The sequence below is a fragment of the Heterocephalus glaber genome, unplaced genomic scaffold (genome assembly GCF_053883595.1).
Source record: "Heterocephalus glaber isolate CG9 unplaced genomic scaffold, H.glaber_assembly_v1.0 deba00001831, whole genome shotgun sequence".
NCBI lineage: Eukaryota > Metazoa > Chordata > Mammalia > Rodentia > Bathyergidae > Heterocephalus > Heterocephalus glaber.
Genome location: NW_028258491.1, coordinates 79,604 through 104,250, shown reverse-complemented (window position 1 = coordinate 104,250; position 24,647 = coordinate 79,604). Strand labels below are relative to the sequence as shown.

Genomic DNA, 24,647 nt, shown 5'->3' with positions numbered 1-24,647 from the left:
AGGAAGCTCCCCAGCTGCCATCCCAGTCTCCTAGGCCAGAGAAGCTCAACTGATCCCAGCAAAGGTACAGTGGAGATCCAGTATCATGGAGACCATAAATGTATGTAACTCTGATGTCCTTTAGTTTTTCAGCACCTCAACTGTATTGTAAGCCCTATGGATCCTCAGGGATAGGGAAAGAGCAGGTGAGGAATTCCCACTGCGGTGTTTGTATTTCAGGTTGTTCAGGGAGTGCCGTGAGCTCTCAGTCCTGGGAATCAAAAGAAACACAAATGAACCTTACATCGCAGATTGTGAGTACCTGTTTTCACAGGATGACTGCGTGACATGAGGTTTAGTGCATGTGCAAATTCATGGGTAGAGCTCGGTCCTGCATACCCCCATGGCTAGATTCTAGCAAAAATTCTGGTGGTAATTATTAAGGGAACTTGGAAAAGCTACTGAAACTTTGAAGCCCCTTCCATGTCATACAGTGAGGACAAGTCCTGTGCCATCATAAAACCAGCATAGAGTGCTAGTATAAATGACAGCTGGGGGTATTCTCAGCATACACATAAGGGGCAATAAAAACATGTGGTGTGGGTTAAGTTTTCAAAACTTTATTCTGATAATGGAGTCATTGGTGTGAATCCCCCTCAAAATTATCCGCATCACTTCAAACACAGGAATCTCCAAGTTCTAGGCAGGGTCATTTATCAAAGTTTTGACAACACCTTGTGGAGACACTGGGGAAAGAGAACTTCTAGGGCTACTTTAGAAATTGGAATGAAGTATGGGATAAATGCATTTAAACGAGAGCAAGAATTTTGAGGATTCATGACAATGCATGTTTCACAGTAATAAATTATTCAAACCTTCACCAGGTTTTTGATATCACTCCTTTTATGTGCTATGGTTTTCAGGCATAAAGAACTAGTTAAAGATTATTTAAATTTAATTTTTTTCATTACTTTTTTTCCTCACTTGGTAGATATGACCACGATTTCCTGTCATTGAGTAGTCATTTACATATTAAATGGTGCCCAACTTATAAACAATTAAAGTGGTATAGTTTCATTAAACTAGTTCCAAAAGCTAAGAGTTAAAGTAATAGTAAAAGCTGCACATTGATTTGTGCATAATTTGAACATTAGGTAAAACTAACCAGAGCAATAATGCTATTCTCCGTGCCTGTCTTTAAAATAATTGTCAACAAGCAATGCTGCAGTGGTAAATAGACAGACACTGAATACTTCTTTGCATGAGAAGGAATGTACACTGTAGTTTTCTGATCTCAGTTTATGAAGATTTCTTATTTGTATAAATATGAATACAATGCAGCAAGACTGAAGTAAACTAAACATTCCCACCCATCAGTATAGCATTTTCTGAGAAGTTTTAGCACCCTTTTTTATTATCTACTACAAAAGAAAGCGATGTTTTAATTATGGGTTATCTCTAAGGAAAATATATTTTAACTTATATTTATGGAATTATAGTAACATATTGGGTGAGCTTGAGGACTCAGTGACAAACTCCTGATGCTTTAATAACTGAATTGATGAACAGGTGAGGAGGGGTTAGAGTTCTTCACCTACCACGTACCAACAGATCTTCCCCTGAGAACTTTTCCATCATGAATAACCATGTGATCTGCTGTTACTTATGAATTTTGTATGTTGGAAATATTCACCACCACGTTAAGCAAGTAAGATGTCAGATGTGTCTCTCCCTCAGTCACTGCCATACTTGATTCTACCCTGTTGGAGGAAGGCTCGTGAACTAGATTATTGGTGAAGGAAACATTGATAGTAGTATGCCACAAATACTTCCGGTCAAGTAACACTGGAAAACATTAGCTATACTGAGTTTGGAAATGTTTGTCTTTCTCTTATAGATGCAGGTCAAAACTCTTTTGAAATTATTGATAAAGGTGATGAAGACATAGTATTTTCTAGCACCAATATGGATGTGGGGGGCAGGAGGACACGTGTACTTCTCATGGCTGGTTAGTGTGACTCAATTTTTCTCCATAGAGTGGAACAGGTACATGCTGCTGTCATCTGTCTTCTAAATTTTGGAGGGAAACAAGTCCAAGCAGTATTTAGATGAGCACCCTAGCATAGAACCGCATTCACACTCCAGATTGCAACCTACACCTCAGTGCATTCAAGGAGGCCGAGAAGGTGGCTAGGAAAGCAAAGATAAGAAATTTATCTTGAGTCCTATTAAAGGGCTTTCCTAACAGAGTTTAGCAAACAACAACAACAAAATTACATATATTTTTTTTTCAGGAAAAAAAATCTTGTATAAATGTATTGAGGGACCATGAGGTTCATACAAGTTCCCTTTGGCCTCTACAGTGACAAGAGCTCCTCACAGCAGTGGCTGTGAGCTTCCAGGCATTGATTAGCACAGCGAACTGCTGCTTGGGTGATCCCTGGTCATTGAGTTTGCTGCAGGTGCATTTTCAATTTCTTCTCTAAGGGCCGGGAATGTAGAGGGTTTTCTGCGACATCCTCTAGGGTCCCCCACATGAGGGTAACTCCGTCTGTTGAAAACACATCATACTACTTTTATTTTCTTGAGGTGTGCATGTATTCTTTGGTGGACACTATATATATATATGGTTATTTCTCACAGAGCAGGTGCAGAGAACTATTACTAACAAAGAACCTTGATATAATTGGTCTATGTCACCTAAAGAAGCAAGACTGAAATTTAAACTCAGTTACCAGTGGATATGACTGTGTTCTTCTGTACTTTAAATCTTTGCTTCATCACAATGATTCTCCCTTGACAAAACTTTAACACATTTCTCTGTAAAGAAATAACTCTGGATGATAGATTCATAGGAAGGGGAGAGAGGTTCACATGGTTTCCCAATTTTCTATTCCATTCTTTCCAAAACATGTTTTTTGGTAAACCTGACTTTTTAAATATTATTAATTTTATCACTACATTTTATGTATACAATATAATGACATTCATCACTGGGAATTTGTACCTTTACATATTCTATCTTGAGTCTCATCCCTCCCCCCAGGGGAATGGGTGAAATTTTTTAATATATGTGCTATTTCGCTTCTTTTATACTAACAGTGTTTTTTACTTCACTAAGAGGAAAAGTGGGTGGTAATATTTGACTGTTTCTCCTTTGTAAGAATGTTTTTTTGGTCAGACATAAGTAGAATAACTATTTTGAAGATAGCAATACGAAGTATGTAAAAATTTGTTATTCTCTTATTTTTATAAATTTTTTTCTATCTCTTCACAAAATAATGAAGCGAAAAATGAAACTCCATCAGATTCAGCTCCTCAAACAATTTTCTCAGAACTATAATGATTCTGACCACTGAAAATGTCACACAGGCAGCAGGAGAAGCACTGGGTCTTCCCTTGTTTTAGACCCATATTTGAGGAGGGGAGGGTGAATCTTGGTTGGAGAAATATGAAGGAGACATTGTGTATTTGTTTTTCAGTTTCTCAGTACTAAGCTATGAGGGATTGAAAAATGGGAGAGCAAGTGAGAAGGTTTTCTCACCTCACTGGATTCAGGTTCCAGAATATCAGGGAAGGGATGGAGAACTAAGAAGACAATGAGAGACTTCAGTGTGTGGAGAGTCACAACTCTTAGACACAACCATCTCTATGTCACGGGCATGGTTTTATTTTTCAAGAATGCATAAGATTTGGGCACCTGGATGTGCCCAGAATAAATGAACTCCATTACCTTGGAAGTCCTAAGAACTGAAAAGTTTACTGCCTGCCTCCAGCCCATTTCACTTCAGATTTCTCTGCTGGGGAGTAGGGAGGGTGGGATTCCCCAAGTCCCATGTGGGTGTGGGAATGCTTTAGAAAGCAGGTGGAACCCTCATTCACATTTGTTCTGCTTTATCTTCCTTGAAATACAGGGAAAAGAAACTCTATCACCCCAGAACAAGAGCGTAGGTTTGCCCAGCTGACTGAGGAAAATGGCATTCCCCGGGAAAACATAAAAAACATACTCAATTCAGGTAGAGTCATAATTTTGCTGTTGCAAAATATATCTGGAATAAAAAGCATGACCAGTACAATCTGTCCCATAGAATTGCTGCTCCAAATATTGTATGCTATTTAAACTGTTATTATCAATTCCAAACTATTCTTAATGAATTCAATGCATTTTGTCTTTTTTCTTTTCTCTCTTCATTTTCTCACATAGACACCTGCCCAAATTAAAGGTACTGCTTGGGTGAGTAGAAATGTGATATTTATGACACCTGATAGGTTAATCTCTTTGGACATTTTTCTTAAAATATTTATCATGTGTAATAGGCAAATAGTCCCCCTTGAAGTTGTAACTTTTATTAATGTGTGTTTGTGAGTGTGGAAAAGAAGTCTACAGATCTAGGGAAAATAATTTTTCTTACGAGGTGAAAGTGAACAACATCAGTGAACAAATACTATCATTTCTGCACTGGGAAATACAATCAACCGTGGTGAATTGCAGTTTCATTAATGAAGCATGCAGTGCCAAAATCTTTGATAACTCTAGATGTGAATCTAGAAGTCTTAGGTGACATAAATTTACATAATTTATCAATGGCTTGTCAATATCGATATATACCCGGAAACCTGCCAACATAACTCCTGGCACTGTTAGCTCGTCGATCATTGCTTTGCTAGGACAGGGTTTCCTATGGAAGCCACACATTCCATACACAGCTGCAGTACGAAGAAGTGCCTTGTCTATGACATTCTCTCCACTCAGTTCCCCATCAATAAATTTTACTTTCATTTCTACTCAATAAAAAGTCATTGTTATCATTTCAGCTACATTTCAACTCTTTTTTTTCTTTTACATTTTCACAGGTGACGAAATGGGAGGAGTGTTTGAAATGTCAAATTCTCCAAGGCGTCCAAATCACCAATATGTAGATGCAAGATCCTTTTCTTTGCAGTTGCATTTTCTTCTCTTCTGTGAAGCCATGGACCTGTATCCCGGTTGGCCTTTCTACCTGCATCTAGACCCTGGTTAGTTTTTTCAGTATCTTGCTTGGTTAAATAAACCGACATCATAAAAATACATATGTTTGAAGAAAAGTATTCAATTTGTCATGCACAAAGATTTCTTCTTGAGTTTTCCTGTTTTAAAAAAATGGGTCTTTGATTGAACAGAAAATAATTTTCTTAGAGTAATTGCATAATCCCTGGAAGTGTCATGGAGAGAGAGTAAAATGTGAAGTATATCACAATGGATTTGAGTTTTAGGAAGTAGCGTCCCAGCATGTGACTGTGGTGGCTTATAGGATGAATGATTACCAGAGAGGACATGTATTTCAATCACTGAAAGCCCCAGAGAGGCTGTCTCAACTGAGAGTCCCTAGCATTAGGGAGGCTCCCAGGAGAAGCCTTGGAGCTGAGAACTCTCCAGCTTTTATTTAGAATATTAGTGTAAATGAAAGAAAACAAAGCAGAAGAAAAACAGTGTGGGCTAGAAGCTGTCTCAATGCTAAGCAGCTTTTCTCGGGGAAAAGAGAAGGACAACAGCCAGAAACAACTTGCTTCAGTAATCTAAACTTCCTTTTGCTTATCCCTTCATTTCTCATAGAGCCTGTGTGCTTTAGCCTCACAGTTTAACCATTCACGGCCAGCCAGGTCCCCCACATTACCCCTGGTTTTGAGTGATGGGGAGGAAGGGAGAAATATAGTGGACACAGGTATTGGATTTGATGCAGGAAGGGCATCATATCCTCTTGAGGGAGCATCTGCCAGGACAACATACAAAGGGCCTTGAAGACTGTAAGAAAAATCAACAGAAAATAATTCCAATAATAATAAGAATCTAAATATCAACTTTGAGGCCAGAAAAGCAATTTGGGGGGTTCAGACAGTGAGTAATATCATGATGGTGATATTGTGAGTGTTCCTTTGTAACTCATGAAGTTGGGTTTGCAGGTAGTCCTGGAGATTAGTACTACCCCCATCTAGACTGGTATGAAAGGCACCTCCTTTCCTACACAGAAGGAGTTGAACTTCTTACCACTCTAAATTATTAAGTGGAATAGATGCAATCTGCATAGACTAGTATCCCATGTCACAACTAAATTGCATGCATAACCAAAGAGCTTGTGGATGCTTTTGAGCTATCCGAGTCTTGCCTTAAAGGCATCAAGTTACTCTAAGAATTTATTTTTACCAATGTTTGTCTGAGTTTTCATTTCACAGGAAATATTTTAGAAATATTTATCGTAGTTTGAACAGTTTCAGTGAACTGAGATTAGATGAGCACAGTTGCTGTAGATGTAGCTGTCACATAGTGAATGTCCAAAAAAGATTTTTGTCTGATAAACTTAAGCACTGGAATAATTTGTTCAATGACTTAGTATTTTATCCATTTTGTCTTGAGATTGGTGGAGAGCTATGCTTTGGCTCATAGTCTAAGTATCATAATATGAATACTGTTTAATTGATAGATATTAAAAGTATCTGTATATGATTGGGGCTGGAAAACAATACAGTAAGTACTATTGAAAATATTGGAACTACATATAATGGAAATTTATTTTGGTCAGAAAATAGCATTTGAAGGGTGACAGGTGACAACCACTTGAATAGACAGAGTGGTTGGAATCTCTCTCACAATCTCTTAAGGGACATGGAGGCATCAGTTAAGTTGTGTCAGTATGTGAGTTTGTCATGAGAGGAAAGAAATGATTTTGGATTTTTCCGTGTAACTGTATCTAAGGCTGGTGAGGTAGAACATGAGTCGCCATGTCCCTTACTTGGCATATAGATGGCAGCAAATTCAGAAAGACAGGGAGCCTTTTCATCTTTGTCATTTTGGAGTTGCAAGTGACTCACACAATCTCTAAGAATCAGATCTTCAGAAGTGAAGGGAACCCTTATGCTTTGCAGCATCTGTTTGGCCGAGTGGCAAGTTGATTTTCTGTAATGCAGTGAAAGCTTCTGAATAACAACTTTTAAAATAAAGATTTAAAAGAATTATACCACAGCATGTGCACCCACGTTCATACCAGCACAGTTTGTCATAGCTAAAACTTGGAAACAGCCCAAATGCCCATCAAGTGGAGACTTGATAAGAAAAGTATGTTTTTTAATAAAATGGAGTACTACTCAGTCACAGAGAATGAGAAACTAGAGACATTTATAGCTAAATGGATGCACAATGAGGCCATATTCTTAAGGGAAATAAATAGGAGACACATGTGTAAGTACTGAATAGTTTTTCTGGTGTGAGAAACTAAAAGTGTAAATCAGGTTGAATAGGTAAAATAGACAAGGTGAAATAGGAAGAAAAGGGGCAAAGGGGAAGGGGAAGTGGGACGGGTAGGGGAGAGAAAAGAAGGGAATGGAATTAATATGAGAAAAGGAAAAAATGGAAACAAAGTCTTTGTGAATTCAGAGGAATGAAGGGGTTGAAGGAAGGGCAGGGGAATGGGGAAAAAAATAAGAACCAAGATACATTACATAAAAGTACAAATTTCCAATGATGAATGTCATTACACTGTATATCTAAAATGTACCAATAAAATTAATTAAAAAATTAAATTTTTATTATATTAAATGAAAACCAGGCTCCATATTCTCCCTTTTTTGTTTTATAAATTGCATTTGAGGAGCTCATTGGCTGGCTCTATAATGGCTTATGTTGTTGGGCTGTGTGGGGAATTATTGACATGTTTCACTTGTCAGAATTGGAGGAAAGTTTGTAAGGAAATGGGCATTGCTGTCCATTAGAGGGTTAGGGAACATATGAAAGAGCATCTTATCATTTTTTATTGTGAATAACAGCAGCTTTAATCACTGGTTGAATCTCTGCAGCATAGGCCAAATCAGTGACAATTTTGCCAGATTGAATCAGGAAACTGTTGGTTTTTTATCAATTATGGTTGCCTTTGACGTTGAGTTTCTGTAGAATGTTAACAGGTAGCAATTATAATGTTTCATAGAGAAAACACAAGATCAAGGACAATGTAACACATTATCATGGCAATCTTCATGATATATGATATAAAGAAATTTTTGTCCAAATTTATCATCTTTTGCCACTCCATTGAAAGAGTTTGGTTAGCAAAATGCAGGTCACCTAGGTAAAGAATATTATTTGGCTAAAATTAGGCATTCACTGCAAAAAATTAGACCTTTAACTAGTGTTTATATCTCATTAATTAAATTAGTATTCATGGAAATTACATCTGGATAAATTAATTACATCTGGAGGTTTCAATTTTTAATCTTCATATTGATTATTCAGGCGCTATGCAGAACAGAAAGTCACTGCTCACTATCAACAATGAAAATAAAAACAAATTATATTAAAATTAAATTTATCACAGTAGCTTTGTGGTATCGCTTCAAGTTGGGTATTGTGATACCCCCAGCCATGTCTCTGTTGACACTTTGAAACAGGAAAAGGTCCAAAGGGGTAGGGGTGGTGGGAAAAGATGGAGAAAGGGAAGAATGGAAAAGAAAAACTATGAGAAAAGAAAAAAATGGAAATGAAGTGTATGTAACTAGGGAAGGGTGGAGGGGTGAAGGGTGCACAGGTAATGGGAAAAAATAAGAACCAAGATACATCATGTACAGGGACAAACACCCAATGATAAATGTAAAGTACTGTATACCTAAAATGTACCAATAAAAGAATTTAAGAAAAAGAAAAACAAAATTAAATCTAAACCAAAGCATTTCACAGAATCTCACGTATTCATGCATGTATATGGATTTTACCTGGAAATTTTTCACAGGGCAGTAACAATAATGAGTGATCCAGTATCACAACTGAATTTGGGAGTGAGCAGGTCCGTTGGGATGCTTAAAACACATAGAAAATTGCCCCCATGTCTGATCCCCACATGATTTGCAGGAAACATATTTAGGATTATGAAATATGTCACCACTTTATTTTATCAGAAGATAATCATACAGTTTGATCTTGTCTTATCCTTCAGGGCCTTACAGTATTCCTTCTCACCCTCCTAAAATATATACATCCTTTGTTTATCCCTAAATTTCTGTTTCTTAAACACACACACTAATCCAAATCATCACATTTGTCACTTTTCCAGTGATATTTTGGGTTAACAAGGAAATAAACCAAGCAATTTAAGGATAAATGTACTACCAATTAAATTTCAGGTGTATAATCAATGTTTCTGGTCAGCTGAGTGATATCATTATCCAGAACAGGTTCTTGTAACATAGAAAACATGAATTTCATTCACCATATATTTCAGCCACTACTTATGCTTAATGTTCACAGATTGTACTCATGTCTTCCAGCCCAGTGCTGGACAAAATTCATTTACTTTTCCTCAATTGGAAGAATCACATGCTTTACTGCTGTTCAATGTTCTTCATGTTTATTTTAGCACATTCATTGCTCTCAGTGGCAGCATCTGTTACCCTTCAGGGGCACTATACAATAATGCATATTCCACTTCAACACCCAAGAAAATACACAGACTTAATCAATTAAACTTCAGCAGGTAAAAATAGGATGTTTCTTCTCAGCAAAGCAATGGTTTTACTTGGAACAGGGGTCTGTAAAAAAAGGAAGAACCCCCAAAAGTGATATCTTCAGTTTCTCAATATTTCTACATTTTGAAATAATATATTAAATAAAAGAAGATTCTGCAAACATGTATTCGGAATCAAGGATATCACCAATTTCATTTAGGCTATTGTTTCCTCTTTCTGTTCATCTATTTTATTTTAATTTTTCCACATTTGCAGTCCATGCATTTTACAATCCTTTTGGGGAGTTGGGATGTGTACATGACACAGGTGGTTTATTTTGTAATCCTCTTTGTGGGATTATTCTGATTACACCCAAAGCAAGTTGTAAACAGTGCAGGCTGTGAAGAGTTAAGCCAACAATTGGATTATTCTGAGTAAAGAGTCTGCCAAAGGCTACTTGCTGAGGTCAGAGCAACTCACACCCAAATTCCACTTCCACAACTAAAATGTCCTTACTGGAAGGACAATGTTCTAATTACAACCATATATTTTGTCGATTCTGTTCCGAATTCAAGAAAGCTTTGTCTTGTCCTTTACGATGCTTGCTTATATCAATTTCCATAGAAACTGCACGATTTCACATCCTTGCATGTAATACTGCCCTTGTGTGTAGCTCCAATTGATTACCAGTAAAAATCAATGGCTTGGACTGGCCAGGGCCTGTCTTGGTTGCACCGGCATTGGTGATCCTGGTCCCCCACTTTCTGTCTCTCTTAGTCCTTGTAGTTTTTTTCAACTTTTCTTTTTTTCCTCCTCAGACCTGTGTCACACACTGAGCAAGAGACTGGAGCCTACTGCAGAGATTTCCAGTAATGTTTCAGGGCTCCCTAGTCCCTCCCCTCCCCCTTCTTTTCTCCTCCTCAGCTTTTTTAATATTATGGGAAGAAATGCACTGATTCTGTTTTGCTGATGTGTTTTGTGTGTTCTTGCAAACATCCTTATCCAAAATAGTTCCTGAGTTCTCTCCAGGGCAGTTTTAGTAATCTATCTGCTTTTGCTGCATTGCATGGAAGACAAAGCAAATGACAGGTCCCTCTGGATGCTCCCTAATTTCTAAAATGTGCCCTAATAGGTCACACTGTGATGAGAGACACTCTCATCTGTACCCCCTTTTGGCAATGGGTTAATGCTTCCACACAAGATTATTCCTAAGGACTAAGGGCATGCTTGATGGAGTGCAGATACAAACATCACATTACCTCCATGTATATAATCCATGAATCTGGATGCACATGCAATCTCCTGAGGACATCCAGGGCATGGCACGGCAGAGATAGAATTTCCATCCACATTCTAGTAGTACTTTCGCCTCCAGCATCTAGAATCCATCCCTCAGTGCTCTTGATCCCCTGCCCAAATGGCTTATGGAAAATGAGGTGGGATTTCCATTAAACCTACTTACCCATTAGCTCCCATGATAGAGGACAGAAACTGAAAAGCAATATCCAACCCTGAATCTTTGACAAGGAAAGGTTGTACACCAGTTTACCTGAAATTTGGCTCTAATTCTGGAAAGACTCTAGTCTTTTTTTCGTGCCCTTAGGAAATTAGTCACAGGTGCAAATCAGAGACATGCAGAGAAAACTGTGTTTTGTTGGGAATCTGATTTAGTGTTTATGTGTAGATCAATGATGCGAAGCTTTTTTCACAGAATATCTGTGATAAAATAACTGGCTTATGTTTGAGATGGATATAATCATACATGTAGAAAATAAAATTAGCCCTCTGAGTTTGAAATTTAAATATTGATTTATTAAGTGACATAAACTGCAAGACTGTAATACATGGAAGTTTCCACATAGAGCATTCTTTGTATTTAGTGGCTTTCAAGAATATGTGTGTGTGATTTTAAGAGAAGTCTTTTCCCAAATTCAACAGGAAATGAATTCTCTTTACTGTCAACAGCCACCACTTCTACATCACAGACGTAGAATGGTGAAAGTTGATATTTCATGTTTGAGCTGTTTTCTACAACAGGGCACTTAATGCAGAATAATTTACCCAGCGTCTTCCCGCCTGAGTAGGAAACGTAGAAGACATACCAGTTTTCCCTGCAAAGAATCACGTGCAATTCTTAGCTAAAAACAAACTCACTTGTGAGACCACATCTTCCAATTCTTTCTTGTAACTGAGAAGATCCAGCGTGGCTATTACCTCATCATCCATTTGCACAATCTCTTCCTTGACACTGTTATGAAAAAAAAAAACAATTTTAAAAGAATAACAGCATAATTTTCCATTGTAATGTTGACGGGTCCTCTTGTAACAAACTACATCACCCCTTCCTTGAAGAATAATGTCTACTGTAACCAGTTAGAAGAGTTACTGTGAACAGGGAAGAATTTCTACCATTCTCTCCACAGCGGCAAAGTGCCGTCCGGTATAGACAGCTCTAGTGTCCATTGCTCAAGGCAGGTAGTCCAGGAGAAAGGAAGACGTACCCAGTGACCCGTGATGGACAAGCTGAACCAGAGCTGGGTTGTTATACACTTAGGGAAGGGGTGGGTTTACAGGAACTAGGCATTGAACATCATTTCATTCATGAGAATGTTACAGGTTTCCATGCTTTATTTACATACGGACCCAGCAACCTTATTGGTTACCGAGTTTCACATACAGCGCGTTCATTGGTTAACACAGTGCACTGAGTTTCACCTTATTGGCATATGGCAAGAAGGGAGGAGTAACAAAACTGTTTAAAAACAAAGAAAATTCCTGAAATGTTTGAAGGAGCTGAGCCCAGGCAGGCCCAGGCATGTTAAAAGAATTGGAAAGAAGTCTTCTTTCCCTTTCCCTGTTAGCAAGTCCAGCTTTAGCTACAGAGACATTTATTTCCCTTTCATCTCTACTGTAGAAAGATTTGGGAATCCTTCCAAATTCTGTAAATGTCATCTCAACTTTACTGTTTTTACAATAGCAAAATTCTTTGTTTCGGTGTCTTCCTGTGCAGAATATAAGGATTGAAGCCCTCTCTAACTAGCAAAGAAAGTATGACTATTAATTTTCAGAGATGCTATGACTGAGTTTTCCTGCACACTCATTATTAAACGGGCAATTGCAATAGTTGATATATACTTCAGAGCTGGCGTGTAGCTCTGTGAATGAGTTTCTTACTGGGTAACACGGTGTCATTGTTGTGATATTCATTACCCCCAAAAAATACCTGTCATTAAATCATATTAAACTTAAATTTCCCACATATTGAAAAAGTCAGACAAACTGTATAACTCAATAAAAGCTGCTAAATGATAAATCTAAATATTTTTTGTATATTTGTGTGCGTATGCTTACTATATATCGTGTCCACATTTGTGTGTTATGTGTTTGTGGTTGGGGTGTGTGTGTGTGTGTGTGTGTGTGTGTGTGCATGTGTGTGTTACTTATGTGACAACAAATGAAGAGAATTAGGGTTAGGGCAGAAAGGGAATGCAGAAGGAGGTTAAAAAAAAGTTAATATACAACATTTATGTGAAACAAGTTTGCATGATAAATGAAATTTTTACAAATCAAAAACATATTTTAAAAAGAGTAAAAATGAGGAAGAATAGGCAAAATAACCATAAATATTTTCAAACAAAAGTGTTCCTGATTTGAACCTCAGTTTCAAACAATGAGCAGTCATTTATAATTCTATGTCTGCGATTTAATGTAACCCAATACCACTTCAAATGCTAATTCTGTGACATGAATTTACCAAACGATAAAATATTTTATTTTATTGAAAAGTGTTGAAATTTGTACTCTAATGTTGATCTGGAAATGTCTTTTAGCTAAATACTAGGAGGGAGTAATTAAAACACAACTATAGGGCTGAGGCTTTAGCTCAGGGGTTCCACTGCCTGCCTCACAAGCACAAGGTCCTGAGTTCGATCCTGGGTACCATAAAAAAATCACAACGACAACATATATGTCCAGCAGTTTTAGTAACTTCATCAGCATAACTTTAAATGTCCCGCTGCAATAGAAAGTGAAAACTTGGTGTATTTGTTAATTTAAATCTTTGTATATTTTAGAGTATATCCATACAATTGTAGTATAATGTTGGTAGAAATTAGGTGATAGATACCCGCCAATTCAGAGCACACACCACCGCGTTTGTTCCCAATGTGGAAACACAGTGTCTGCAGGTCCCTCCCAATGACCACAAATTCCACCACCCTGTTTCCTATACTGTAGTGACCACAAAGCCATGTTCACATCTGCTCTCCCTCTTACTTTTGGGATTTAAGCTAATTTGACCAAACTTCTAAAATGGGGCACCTAGAAATATCTTTTCATATTTAAAGCATGTATTCAAAGAAAAGTGTAATTATATGAGCCAAATATGATAGACTCTTCCTGAAAGTTTTTAATATGTTTTTACTAGTACCTGTTTGAAGTACATATATGTTTACAGTCCTGGGAAGCTGGTACATGTATGGAACACCCTTTGTGAAAAATGTGAAGGGAATTCTACCTCAATGGAGTTACTGCCAGTAAACTAAATGGAAAAAAGAAAAAATTTGTAAGAGTCCTTTCCCTCAAATACATGATGCTCATTGTGATCTTTATAATTTCTCAAAGGCTGATCCTCATTCATGTTATCTGAATTGTCTGCAGATAGGACAACATTTTGCCAAGCCTTTGTCATCTATAATATCTAGTCATAAAAGACAGAGAAACTGTTTCTCCGTTTCCCTCCAAGCAAACTGGTACAATCATTGTGTCTCTACTTCCACAGAAGGCAAAGGAAAAAATGTTAGAACTTGAAGAACAAAGCTGTATTCTCTCCCCCAGAGTGTGGAATGATATACAATCAATGATGACAGATTCTCATGTGAAACGTGGAAGTGAGAGAAGTTTTGAAATATCATGAAGTACAGAGGAAATTCCAAGCTACACTTGGATTCATTAGATTTTTATGGTTGGACACTAATAAGGTTGAAATTCTGAAGAGTTGAGAGATAAAGGCGTAGTTTAATGGGCATGGAGATACATATATGAAGTTGGCTTATTGTATCTAACGTGTCATCATGACCTGCAGTGAGAAATGTACATACAAACACATACACACAAAATCGCATACACACTCACTCACACACACACACACACACACATACACACACACACCTGCTTGCCTGAGAACTCCCCTCAGACAACCCTACCCTTGCTACCTCTGAGGATTTGATCTCAGATGGAGAATCCTGGCCAGCACAACCCAGACTAAACACAAGAGCGAGCAGCAGAATCTGCATCTTGTTGGATGTCTCCCCTTTCCCTAGCCTGAGCTCAGGATACCTGAGTTATTGGAGAGAATTTGTGTTGATGACCATTTCACTGTCTTGCTGCTTGGCCATAATGCTCCTATTTAATGAACCGATTGTTTTTCATCTGAAGTTCCTGTTTACATCTTCTCCATGCATCCCACTTGGCAGAGACAGATTGTATTTGACCGAGATTTATTTTCCTAATGAGATTAGTACCAGGTGAAGCTGAAGTTCAGTTGTATAATGAACATTATTCTGTGTGGAGAACAATCCACATGCAAAGTTTTAAGGACAACAATATTTCTTTTCTCTCCCACTGTGACAACTGACATGAAGTTGAAGTTCAAAGTGTGTTTCACCAAGTACTGTTATTTAACCAACCCTAAAGGAGTAACCTTACTCCTATATTTTTTAAAAGTAAAAATAGTTTCTTCCATGCTTTTGAAGCATTACTTCAGGAATCATTATAAAAACTCATAACAAATCATTATAGTACATTTTATGAGATGTCTATATTAAAATTAGATAGCAAATTTCAACAAGAACACATTGTTACATCACTCCCAAGTCTACCAATGCTGTTTCTTTTTTGCCAAGTGTGTAATATCCAACATGGCAGGATTTGAGTGTAATCATAATTAGAGATGGGAGATTTCTTTCTGGATGTAATTGTCGATACTGATACCCATGTCTTTGAATCTCTCCCCTCATATTCTCCATGTGTAACCCATTCATGATAATCATTTGCAACTGTTTTCAATTAACAATTGTGCAATGTTCTATCATAAATGTAATACTACTCTCCTGGTTATAGAGAAAAATTTGATGAATGTTTAGTAATAGCTAATAAGAAAAAGTAAGGGCAGAAGCTCAAATGAAACCCTATGAATCATTTGAAATGTAAACTTCAGTTCAGTAATTGAAGTGAAAGGTGAGTTTTCAATACCTGAAGGCAGAAACGATATCCTGCAAATTTTCCATATTCTGTAATGTTAACTGATACCTTTCAGAGATTTGTCCATGAATGAGAACTTTTCACGATTCACCTTCCAGAAAAAGTACATTCATTTCCAAAATACATTTTGCCCCAGTTTATCCTTCCTTTCTTTTTATTTTTATTTTTTGGTACCAGGGATTGAACTTGGGTTCTTACGCTTGTGCAGCAGGCGGCGAAAGCACCAAGCTAAATCCCTGGCTATCCTTCCTTTCTTTAGAAGAATTCATTTTTGTATTTATTGAAACCATTGAAATGATGATATTCTCAAGGATTTTACAAAGCTTGAATCTTAGCGTGTGTGTGTGTGTGTGTGTGTGTGTGTGTGTGTGACTTTCTGGGTTATTCCGTTAACCAATTTACTGTGCTACCCATCATGGTGTTGTTGGGATAGTTCATTGCCATCTGTCACTGAGTTGAAGGATTTCTTTAAAAATGTAGAGTACTTTAAACAAGACTCAACATTCATGTAGGTGTCATTCAAAGAATGGAGACAAAGTCTTCACAAATAGGGAGGGGTGGAGGGGTGGAAGGGAGGGCAGGGGAATGAGGAAAAAGTAAGAACCAAGATACATCATGTACAGGTACAAGGTCCTGATGATGACTGTCACCTTATTATATACCCAAAATGTAACAATAAACTTCATTAAAAAAAAAAAGAATGAGCATGTCCCAGCTCTTTGTTAACTTATTGTGAGTAGAGTATGTGGATCAATTACTGGATACTTTCTCCTTACCCTGAATCCCGTGTGGAGCCTCACTTGCTGCACATCACCTTTTTACAAACTTTGTTTTTTAAATTATTTTTCAGACTTTAATTTTTCACTAGTACACGGTCGCACTGTAGAATGACTGCATCATTCACGGGAAGTTGGTAAGTGCCCGTAACACATCTAAATCATTTTTCAAGCCCCTTTGCCTTCCCCCTGACCTCTTCCCTCCATCCCTTGGTCCCTCATCTTTAACAAACTATCAATCTTCCTATCTCCCAGTATCTATGTTTTATTTTGTTCTTCAGGTATAGTTTGAGTTTTTCATATAAAAGAAACCACGTTTATTTCAGCTCGTGTGTCTGATGTATTTTGCTTAAATGGATGGTCATTAAGTGCATCCATTTTGCTACAAATGATTCGAGTTAATCCTTCTTAATGGCAGAATAGTACTCCACTGTTTATAAATGCCACGTATTCTTACCCATTATATGTTGATGAACATATGGTCTACTTTCAAGATTTGGTTACTCTGAGTTTTTCTGCTATAAAGATGAGTTTTAGAGTATCACTGTAAAATGAAAGCAATGATAGGTTTTTAAGTAGCATTCATTACTTTCTTATGTCCACAGAATATATGAACTGCTTTTTTTCTGAAATGTGTTTCTACTATTATTTATAACAGAGGAAATCAAGAGACAGAGACAGAGAGGGAAGGAAGGAAGAAAGGAAGGAAGGAAGGAAGGAAGGAAGGAAGGAAGGCAAGTAAGAAACTGAGGCAAATAGTTCAATTTTTGCACACTGAGAAATGCTGAATCTCATGTGTTTTTGAACATGTCTGTGCATGTATGTATTACATACTGTGTCTACATATTTACTTGTGTTTTCTGAGTTGCTGACTTGATACCAAATGTTGGAGATGTGGCTATGAGCAGATACAGAGGAGGAGGAGTGGAGGAAGAAGTCACAATGATTCAGTAAGATGCTATATGTACACGGACCTGTTCCCCTGGATTAATGAAATTGTTATGCATCACATGTCTATACTAATTACAAATGAAACTAAACAATGAGAATAAGAGTAAAGGAAAGAGCAGGAAAAATATTCAAACCCAATTGTGCAGGATATGAGCCCCTGTTTGAAACAGCAAAGGAAATTATTCAGGATTCTACAATGATGATTTAAAATAACTCAAAACAGTTTTCAAGTACCAATATATAATCAGAATCCTCCATATGCTAACATGTTTTATTATATATATAAATGCTGTAATGTAGAATTCTAACTTTGGTTTGAGAAGTTATTATATGTAAATATCAGGAAGGTATAATTAAAACACAGCTATACAATATATGTCTAGTAGTTTCAAATGAGTTCATTAAAATATCTTTTTATTTTCTACTAAGATTGACAATGATGTTTCAAGTATTTGTTAATGGTAAGCTTAATATGATATATTTATTGGTGCATGCATTCAACTGCATTATAATATTGGGTGGGATATAGTGATGTATCTATTGAGAAATAAAAATAATCAGACATTCTCTAGCTGTTTTCAGGTGGTGGAAACAGGGCCACCCCAGGTCCACTCCCCAAAACCCACCTCCCTGTTTTCCCTATTACACTGATACATGCATCTGTGTTATTATCTATTCTTGTTTTTGTCTTTGGTGGTGATTTAATCACACCATCCTTCTCAAGTGGTTCATTTATGAAACATCTTTTACTATTTAAATAGATTTTTCAATGAACAGCAATTGTGATTATGTCTATTAAATAAAAGTTAAAAAAAGAAATTTGGAAGATTTTTAGAAATGTAAATAGCACTCACCAGTACTTCATGGTAAAGCATCCCATGAAATACACCTTCTAGGAATTGTTCTCTGATATCATTAGCATGAACATTCCACACTCAGAGTTAAGATGATGAGTAATTTATGCTGAATTTTTATGATGATATAAAAACTAGGAAGTTTCATTAGTAACTAATGGAAGTTGAATAGTAACTGAAAGCCGAATTTGTTTAAGAATCCTGACATCCAGGTATGCAGCATTGACCTAAGGCCACGAATTCACACACATCCCATAGTTCAGGTCATGCATTCATCCAACAAGATGATAAGCTCAGAGTCTGGAGTGTAAATAATATTTCCTGTTTGTGTTTCCATGACTGCATGTTTTTGAACATGTTTTATTCCACCTTAGACATGAACAGAAGAGTCTTTTTTCCTCATCCACCCTTTCACTCAGGTGGATTTATCTTGAGCATCTTAAATAGCTACAATGCATTAGGGAGGCTAAAAGTAACAAGATTTCAATCCCATACTTGTTTCCTATCTCCCCATCCTTGGAACTTCATGATTTTCTTCTACTGTCCCTCTAGATCCGAGGTCTTCCTTCTTCAAAGTCCTCTCCAAAATCTACTAATGTTGGTGACCATTATTAGCAATGATATTTGAAAAAAGATAGAGCCCTATTAAAACAGGGAAATAGACATAGAGATCTGAATATAAAGCTATATTTTATATTCACATTTTATATTTAAACTTGAAGGTAGACTATCCATTACTCATACCTCACTGTTCTTATAGAACAAATTCTACTTTGTTATTGCTGATATTAATGCTACATTTTTGGTGTGATATGTTGTTTTCTAATTTTTGCACTTAGTGTCAATCTCCTACAGAGGAAAGCATTAAAACTACAGCAATAGTTGATTATTAGCCTCCTGTTTTTTATTTACTAAATAATATTTTCACTTGTTTTCATTATTCCATTATTCCAACCACTTATTCCACTGTTAATGTTTCCCCAAACTATTTCTCTGAATATTCTTTTCACCCATTTAAATTCCAAGGACTGGTAATTAGGGATAATATTACCAACCTCATGTTCTTTTTTTCTACATTTCCATCTATGCAGGTTTTCACAGGATACTCACGCAAGTGAATTTGTTATATAAAATCTTCCAACAAAAAAATCTTAGATTTATATTTTTCGCTGTACTTCTGGCAACCGTCTTCAAAAACATTGAATCGACTTAAAAGCCTACACTGCCTGAACTAAACTTTATGTTTAAATTTTTTACATTTAAACTTAAATATTTCTAAGCCTTTCTGTATTCTAATTTCCCTTGCTTGGAATTTGTGATTTCAGAATGTCATACATTTTTAGTGGTATAAACTGTTGTTGTTTGTGCCTGAAACCTTTTTCACTTCCATGTATAGCATAGTTGTACAATTATCTATGCATTGTTATGGTACTAACTAATCATTTACTAACTTTTTGGAACTGCATGTGCCTGTCCACTTCGTGCAGTGTCAAACCCTGAAGAAAAGACCATCTCGCCCTGTAGATCGATGCCTCCAATACTCTGAATCTTCAACACATACGTACTCTTTGCATGAGAGTATTCATTTACTTGTCACGGTTTCCATCCCGAATGGCCCCCGACGGTCTCCCGGGTTCAGAGGCAGGGTTGTCGTGGATGATGGGATTGTCAGGGAGCTTTCCCCATCAAAGGCTTCAGGCACTGCAGTGTTCAGTAGGTAAATGTGTTTGTATGAAGTGGATCCTAGTTAGAGGTAGGTCACTGGTGCAGCGGGAAGGATGCATGGCCCTTCTCAGTTCTCTCTCTCTCTCTCTCTCTCTCTCTCTCTCTCTCTCTCTCTCTCTCTCCTTCTTGGTTGCCATGATTTTAGCAGCATTCTTCTGCACCCTGGGATTCCCTTTGTTTTCATGAGTTTGTGTTGATATGCGTAATGTTTACATTCCTTGTGTGGAGTTGCTACATGTGCATGCATATCTCAGTCACATTTTTATTCCTTCTCTCCCTCATCAAACTCTTGCTTCCATTCTTTTTTTTATTTTTTATTTTTGGTACCAGGGATCAAATTTGGGCCCTTCTGCTTGTGACGCAGGCAGCGAACCACTGAGCTAAATTCCCAGCCTCCAATTCTTTTTTAATAGTATATATATACCGTGAATACTGTTTACATTCTTTCTGTGGAGTTGGTCCATGTATGTAACACAATTTACTCCTTTTTACTTCATCTTTTTCTCTCCTCCCTCTCCCTTCTTTCCTTCTTGATCCCTTTCCCCTTTGTGAAAAATCTCATTGCTCCCTACTTTCTAGCTCCTATTTTGCTCTTTATTTATACTCTGGGTTTTCCATATAAGAGAAACCATGGGATGTTTAAGTTTGTGTGTTTGACTTGTTTTACTTCAAAAAATGTGTCCTAGCTGCATTGCAGTTCCCATAAATGACTCAAATTTATCTTTCTTCATGGAGAAGTAGTACTCCGTTGCATGTAAGTATCACATTTTCTTTATCCATTCATCTGTTGTTGGGCTTTATGCTCTTAGTACCCTAAAATGTGATCAATAACACTTTTCCTACAATACCTAGAAGGAGAATAAATGAATTAAATGGAATGTATAATTTTATTTTTTGAAGAATCTCCAGGCTGATTTCCATAAACCATCAGAAAAGACAATAGACAACATCTTTGTTTGCCCCAAACAAAGAGACAATAGAGACATTATCATTATGTCTGTATTTCCACGAAAAAGAAAAAAAAGGAAAATAAGTCAGACTGTGTTTTGTAAAACAGGGTTCTGTTCACCACTGTGTAGAATGATATAAAATTAATGATGACACAGAATCACGTCTGAAATGTGGAAGTGAGAGATGTGTTGAAATGTTATTAAGAACAATAAAAAAACTGAGGTACATTACTGTGCATTAGGTATCTATACTTGGAGACAAATATGGCAGGAATTATAGAGTTGGAAGATAGTCATGTAGACAGGGAAACACAGACCTAGATAGTCATTAATCTAATACATCCAACATTCAGATAGAGTAAGAAATGTCTACACACACACACACACACACACACACACTCACAAGATCTCACAGATGATGGTATCTTGTTACAACTGAAAACTTGAGCTCAGATGGAGATTAATGCTGAGCACAACCCAGACTGAACACAAGAGCGAGCAGCAGAGGGATAGATTTTCAGTAACTTTAATTATCTCATGTCCGTAGTGTATAGGAAGTAGTTTTGCTGAAATGTATGTCTACTGCCATTTATAGTCATTGAAAATGAGAGAGAGAGAGAGAGAGAGAGAGAGAGAGAGAGGAGGAGGAACAGGAGAAGCAGAAGAAGGAAAAGAGGAACAGGAAAAGGAAGAAGAAGAGAAAGAATAAGAAGAGGAAGAGGAAAACGAATAAACAAGGAAGGATGAAAGGAAGGAAGAAATGAAGGAAAAAAGGAAGGAATATGGAAAGTGGGGCCAATAGTATAACTCCTTATAAACTGATAAAAGCTGAATCCAATAATTTTGTTTCAGGATGTTTCTCTTTGTGTCTTTTAGTTTACATTTTGCTTTATTTTGTTTTTGTATTTTTTTTCTATGCAGCTCAGGCTGGCCTTGAACTTGTGGTGATCCTCCTGCCTCAGCCTCCCAAGTGCTGGGATGACAAGCGTGCACCCCCATGCCCTGAATATAATAATTTTGAAGAGTTCCATGCAGTTGTATGTTACACATGGTGCACGTGTATTTATCTGTCCTTCTGAGTTGCAGACCTGGCATCATATGATGGAGATCTGGCTGTGAGCAGACAGGGAGAACAGGAAATTGATACTGATCTCTTCAGGTTTTGTATTGCTGCATGATTCAGTTGTGTGAGCTGGTTGTGCCTAGGAACTTGTCCATGTGCCCTTGATGTTCAAATCCACTGGCACAGAGTTGATCAGAATAATGTATTATAGTGTTTTGTATTCGTGTGGTGCCATTTGTAATGTTTTCCATCTCTGATTTTACATTTGGTTATGCTTTCTCATATTCTCACTGAGAGTTTGTCTATTTTAATTTCTGAAGATCTAGCTCTTTTTTCCAATGTCCTTTTAAAAAGAAATTTACCCTGCATCTCATTTTTTCTCTTATATTTCTTTTTTGTTTCATTCTCTTCAAGTTAATTAATTTCTGATTTGCATTTCCTTATGATGCTATTGTTTGTATATTGAGCTCCTTCTGCTGTTTTCCTGTGGGTATTGCCCACTATGAGCTTTTCTATTAGTACTGTAAATCTATTTGATACATTTTCAGCATAATTCACTGTTCCAAGAATTATTTAACATTTCAATTTCATTTTCTTCCTTAATCCACTGGTTGTTCAAGAGAAAGTTGGATAATTTTCACAGGTTTCTCTCCTTTCCAAAGTTCTTCTCATTATTCACTTGCAACTCTATGGACATTCAGTAAGATTGCTTTTGCTTTGTGAATCATTTGAGATCTCTTTCCTGTCCTCCATGTGCTCTATTGAAAAGGATATTCCATGTGATTATGAGTAAAATGTATTTTTGGCAGCTCTAGGTGGAATATTAGGAAGATGTCCACTAGGTGCATTGGATCTCATTTGCAGTTTACTTCAGCTGTTATTTTGTTGATTTTCTCTCTGGGTGAACTGCTCATTACTAAAGGTGGGAAGTCTTATTGAATAGATGTGTATACCTCCCTTTAGGTCCATTAATACTTGCTCTGCATATTGGAGTACTCAAATATTGTTGGGTATATATATATATATATATATATATATATATATATATATGATTAATACATATATTAATACATGATTTTGCACTTATAATCCCTCTAATATCTCCAACTTTGTATCTATGTAAAATATTTATAATATATAAACATATATTACTGTACAAATATTTTAAAGAATATATATATATATATTTCTGGAGAATTAACCCCTTAATTTTATAGAATGACATTCTTTATCTCATTTTTCTGATTTTCCTTTGAAGTCTGTTTTTCATGATATTAATATCAGACATCTGGGCTTCCTGGCTTCCTTTGCATGGGATATATTATTCCATCTGTTTACTTTCTATCATTGTGTTTTCTTAGAGAAGAAAAGAGTTTCTTGTCAGCAGTATATACAAAGGTCTTGTATTTTGTTCATTTAGTCACTGTATTTAATTGGGGAATTTCACCAAGTTACACTCATAGTAACTACTGATGAGGAAGGTTTCCCTACAGCTAATATGTAATTTATTTTCTAATGTAATGTTTTTTCTTTTTTTTAGCCTCTTTCATAGTTTTTTAATCACTTTAGTAGTATGTTTTGATTTCTTATATTTCTTTTATTTCCCATATTTTGCAATATTTTCTTATCATAGCCAAATTGGATGATTTGGGTTACACAGATTAAAATATCGCAATGCGGATTCTCTTTGGAATCTTGTTATGTGGCTGTTTTCACATAGACTTGTATTTTGCAGGGCTGAGGCTTGCAAATACACCAGTGTTTTCTGACGTCACTTAGGAAAACAAGGGCTTTTAAAATAACTATTCACCCAGTCTCTTCCCTCCTTTCCATTAGGTGGAACACTTTCATTGTATCCTAAAAGTCCCTTCCAAGATTTTTTCACAAAGTATTTGGCCATCCAGCCTCACCACTCAGGAGTTGTGATAGACCATTTGCATTACATCATACAACTCCAAATCTACGATGGGGTATCTCACATTTTCCCCTCTACCGACCAAAGAGTCAGGATTTCGGCAGTTACGCATCACAAGAATCATGACCTGTTCTAGTCCAGAAACAGTTTAAGAAATGGTTGTGCTTTACAAATTTAAGAATTCCCTCCAAATATGTTTATGTTTGCACATGATATCAATTTATTTGTTAATTTAGGCTGAAGAACCATCAAGTAGATGCAGAGAGAGGAGAAAGGAAGGTCGCGAGGCTGGTTTATGACTTCCAGGAAAGAGGAAAACATGACTGAAAAGAGAAGGTTATGAGATCTTCATGATTCAAATATCTCGGAGAGGATGGTATTGCAAATCCTCCTGCCTTGTTATCATCTGTGAAAATGCAAAAGGGAAAAAATGAAAGTGTAGCTGAACTGATATGAATAACACGATGTTTCTGAGGGTGGAAATGGAAAGGAAAATCTATTAATGGAAAATATACCGGAGGCAATATCATACACGAGTCACTTTATAGGACTCCACCTATGGATGGGCATGTGTGTATGCTATATTGAATATTTCCATAGCAAAGCATCAGTTTTGCATGAGCCTGTGCCAGCATTGATCTTGAAATTTTCCATGGAATATGTTGACGTCCACATCCCATTGACAATGATATGTGACTTAATGTCCAT

The 24,647-nt window shown here is 36.7% G+C and overlaps 1 long non-coding RNA gene across 1 annotated transcript; it reads left to right on the top strand.

The window, feature by feature from the left end:
• Positions 1 to 274: 274 nt before the first annotated feature.
• On the top strand, positions 275 to 17,154 carry LOC147820605 (uncharacterized). Its single transcript, XR_015448371.1, has 7 exons — positions 275 to 293; positions 1,877 to 1,987; positions 3,894 to 3,995; positions 4,184 to 4,213; positions 4,834 to 4,995; positions 16,556 to 16,618; positions 17,140 to 17,154. It is a non-coding gene; the product is annotated as an uncharacterized LOC147820605 (long non-coding RNA).
• Positions 17,155 to 24,647: the final 7,493 nt, after the last annotated feature.